This window comes from Cylas formicarius, unplaced genomic scaffold (genome assembly GCF_029955315.1).
Source record: "Cylas formicarius isolate icCylForm1 unplaced genomic scaffold, icCylForm1.1 PGA_scaffold_10__41_contigs__length_53128322, whole genome shotgun sequence".
Taxonomy (NCBI): domain Eukaryota; kingdom Metazoa; phylum Arthropoda; class Insecta; order Coleoptera; family Brentidae; genus Cylas; species Cylas formicarius.
In genome coordinates, this window is record NW_026844214.1 from 47825825 (window position 1) to 47830871 (window position 5047).

Consider the following 5047-nt stretch of genomic DNA (forward strand, 5'->3'; position numbering starts at 1 on the left):
AAAAATCGAATTCATTTTCGTGGAACCAGCTTCAATTGTCAGTGTGAGATACCGAAAATTAAGAAGTCAACGATTAAAAGATGCTTCTGTTAGACTACTTAATAAATATCCTCAGATTGGCCAATCACGGAATGTCTCTCATTATGATTTTAAATTTTATTTAAACAATATCTCTTACGGGAAACTACCTAGATTGTTAATCAGTTCTCTTTATTTAGTATTGATTTTTTTATCGTTTTTCTTTTTTGATTTATGTTTGATTCATATCTTTGTAATGAAAAATTGGTATTCTAATTTAAGTTTGCATTGTCTTGTCACATACTCGGTTAAGTTAACTGCTAAGCTAACCTTCGCCGAACTTAAAGTAAAGGCGGTTTTATTTATTTATTTATTTTACATTCTCGAAACCCGTAACATCTTATTTTATGCAAAAGTCTAGTGTAACAAACGGCATCAAATGATTTGGAGAGATCCATAAATGGCGGGATTTCTTGAATGTAAATCTGTTCTGACAGATCACAAATTTCATTCTAAGTTGATTTTTTTTCCTAAATCCTAGTGACCATTTGAAATTATATATATATTGTCTTGAATGTCCACTATTTTTGTTATTTTTTCAATTATTTTAAAAATTACAGATAACAGCGAGATGTGACAATTGTTAGAAATCTTAGTTTTGTCTCCTTTGTATACGGGCTTGATTATATCAATCTTTTTTTTTAATTTTAATACTTTCTTTGACCTCGGCAATATCCATTTCATTCAAACACATTGAATTCTCCATGAAAGGGATTATTCCATCTCCATTAAAACTGTTTAAATGTGGATAGTATCAGTTTGGGTATTATTATCATCTGCCTCTATTTTATTTATGTTCACCCTGCGTCTTGGCCTTTCCCAACATTTATTTAAGCATTCCCACATTGTTTTAGAAGTTATTTTTTATTAGAATTTCAGTCATATAGTTTTGCATAGCGGCTTTTATTAAAGATTTATCTTTGTTTTTATGGAAATTATATTGAAGTTTTAGCTCGACGTTGTTTGGATCACTCTATAATCGCATATAGAGATTATGGAGATCTTGTCATCTACCCTTTTCTGTTTCTATTGTTTTTTATTTTACTTTTATTGACCTTTTACATTTTAAAATCTAGTTTTAAGTAATTGTAATTCGGAAAGTCCTTAAATCATTATTTTTGTTTTGTGTTACATTGTTCGTTATTGGAAGCACGACCACAATAATAAAACGATGCGTTGTATAATTTTTAAAAATTCACGATTTTGCTTTTCTCTCTGCTTGATTTTGAAGAAAGAAATGGCCCAAACACGTACGAGTCGCATTGTATTTAAAATATTTCGATATTTGTCGACATAACGACCATACATACCTTGAAAGTCTTTCAAAACTTCGGCCGTAACACGTTGAAGTCCAAATGGCATTCTTGTGTATTCAAAATGTCCTTTTTGGTTGGAATTTTCCTTCAGTGTGATAAAACCCGCTGGCAAGGCCCAGTGTTGAAAAATACTCTGCAATTCTTAATTTATCTAGAATATACGTTATGTTTAGGACTAGATATCTATTCGGAATAGTTTTTTCATTATTCTTTCGATAGTTTCCCCTTTTTCGGGTTCCCGATCAGTCGATTTTCTTCGGCACTGTCCATATGGGAATTGGGACTGTTTGATTTTCTTGTTATTCTTCACAATTTTGTAATTAGAGTTTAATCTTCAGAATTCATGTGTTGTTGTCCTTTTCTTTCCTTATTTTGATGTTTAATACGTAGTTTTATATTGTCAGTGATATAATTATAAAATTCGTATTGGTCAAAGTGAAATAGTTCTATTGGTAAATGCTGTGTTAGCGTTTTTTATCAAAATGACGCATTCGATTTCACTTACTGCTATTTTTTTCAAAGATGTTTCCTGCGAATTGACAGTTAGAGTAAAGTTTACGCCTGATTGTTTTCTACATTAATTCTCTTCTTTTATCAAGAAAAGTCATCAATGGGAGGTTAAAATTAAAAATAATAAACGAAATTACATTGCAAGTGTAGTTTAAAATAGACTTGATCTATATAGTAACAAGATATTTTTTATTAAAGTTGCCTTCGTGGTGATGGGAGATATAATTTAAAAAAAAGTACCCATCTCCTAAAACCATAAAATATTCTTCTTTGTTTAGTAGAATTTTTCGATTAAAGCAGTCGAAGGTCTTGCTGAGATCGCATAGAATGATGGACAGTTCGGCACTCCCCTTCAATGCCCACAACAACGCGGTCGATGAGTGAAGTTATAGCTTCTGTAATAGACAGGCCAGGCTGTTTAGGGTTAAGCAGATTATTAGATTGCCGCTAATTAACAAGACGAGGCTTCAGAACTAGTTCAAATAATTTCCAACAATGGGAATTATTGAGATAGGGCTAGAGATCCTCTATGCCATCTTTCCTAAAGGTAGGAAGTACGTTGCAGACTTTTTAAAGCACCAGGAAAGTCTGCTTCAGAAATACACGAGTTAAAAAAAACGGACTAAAGGTAAAACCATTTGCTCAGCACACTGCTTAAATGTTTTAACATTTAAATCGCCTTTAACATGTTGTGGAGAGTTGTCCATCGGATTGATTCCACGGATGTAAGTCTTCCATCGTTAAATCTCTTCAAAAATTGTTTTGACCAAAATTTGAGTCCTTGTTTTTGCAGTTTCGAGTTTATATCATTTAAATAGCCCGTAAGGCCGACCAGAAAAAGTCGTATATAAATTTTATAGTGGTTTCTAATCTCGTAATCTGACATCACGATAAAATGTTGATGGTGACTGATATTTCATCCACAAACGCTTTGAACTGAGGGCAGTTAAGCAATCGAAATGGGATAAAATTGATTTTTTTCCCTATCCATAAAATTCTGGAGTCGAATGGACTTAGAACACAAGTTCTGTTGGTTTATAATGCAATGAAGTTGCAGTTTAATTCAAAATTTCGATGAAATCTTTACGTAAGCCGACCATAGAAGATGAAGCACATACTCCAACTAATTTTTTGAACTTCATTCCTGTAGTGGTTCTTTTTAGCGGCTGTAATCAAGTAATTCCTCAGCAACAGTAAACTATTTGGCAGCACCTCGAATAAATATAGTCAATTGAGTTGATTCGGATGTTTTCACTATTCAATAAAAAAATTCGAAAATCTCAAGACATTGTGAAGAAATAGATCGAATTACAAAAGAGCTTAGTAGCCAAAGCTGACCGTTTAAAAGCTATTTCTAATAGTTTATAGTAGCTCACAAAAAAGGCATTTTGCATGTTTTTTGCAAAAATGTCTTATTTTATAACATTATTCAACCCGTTATAGGCTTAAAGGTTAATAAATAATAAATATATGTATATTCGAGTTATTGCAGAAGCACAGAAACAAAATATCAACCATCAGGAAAGGTTGAAGAGAATGGTGTATTCATCTTAAGGAAGGGACAACATAATCTTGAACAATTGAAGGACCAAATAAAGGATAGACGTTGCGAGCGTTTGTAAGAAAGGAAATCGAAAGAATATATGCAAAAGTTTTGCGACAAGGTAAAGAAGTTATAAGTAATAAAAATATTTGTAGAAATGTGTAGTACATTGCACTGTATGACTAAAACTATATAAGTATTAATAAATTTCAATTATGTTAATGTAATTTTAGATATGCCGAAGGTGCCTTACTTCCTTCAACTCAGTGTGTACCTCTATACAGAGATGGAGGCAATCGAATGTACCTGTAGAAATGAAGGATTGGACTAGAGTTCTGGGGGCAAACGAGTGATTTAGATATTAGTTTGGTTATACAGTTTGGCACAAAAGCTTGGCATTAGCCATTTTTCTCGCAAGCCCCTGTATGAAAAGCAGACAGGGATAAAAAATGATTTTATCTTCATCGGTGATATTAGCCAAATTGATGGACCTGCCCTTCATCAAATGTGGGCATAAATTTTGAATTTTTTCTGGGATTAACAAATATTTTATATTTATTATAAATATTAAATAACAATATATCTATCAAGATGGCAGTATGTATATGAGCTTTCTTGGTAATTTTTGAAGTCCTAAATAAATATATTTGAAGTTTATTAAAGTAATTACTGGTAACTCCTAGTAAGGTATATAAAGGTAGAGGTTACCTTTGTCATAAAAATACAAAATGTTATAATTATAGGCTTTTACTTCGACAAGGCACTGTGGGTTCTACGTCAAATACAAGGAAATATGGATGGAAGAAAGTTATGGCGGAAATACTATGTTCTGGGAATAATTATTAAAATGCTTGGGCTTTAAATTTTTGTTACATTTCAATTTTTTTAATAATTTTACACCAGAAAAGAGAACAATCAGTACAAATATTTTCTGCTACACCAATGAAACAACAAAAGATTTGGGGCGGCCATTAGGGGCGAGACATTTCCGGCCGCTTTGGCTGTCAGTCTAGAAGCCAGGTCCACGATGTGGCTATGGGAAATGTCCCATCTTATTTGTAAAGCAGGCTAGGGATAGAGGCCCATAAATGTGTGTTACCCCAAGTCTCACTTTCAACTGGCTAGGACAAATTTCACAGTGAATCCAGTCACCTGATACTCAGTTTTATCATCAAGTGAAAACCCTACCTAATTTGCTAAAAAATCAATTTTGTTGGCGACGTTGTCATTCATAAAATTTCGATAAATTTGTTTTGATAGACGTCAACTTTTACCTTAGCCGGTGGCTGTAATAAATAGGGGGCGACAATGATGATAAAATATTCAAAAAGATACTCACGGGTTAATAAAAAATATTCTTTTGAACGCGGGTTTCAGTAGCCTTCAATAAAATTAACCTATATTTTTGTGGAAACAATAATTGATCTTATGCATAGGAATTCTTGCGTCGATTTAGCAATCGATGTACGTCCTGTATCTTTAAAACAAGCACCGTTTTCCTAATTCGTTTTCGGATTACACTTATCTACATAGACAACTATATTATATTGGTTGTAGATGGGAAACTTTACTCTTGGAGAATTGAAACAGCATCACTGAC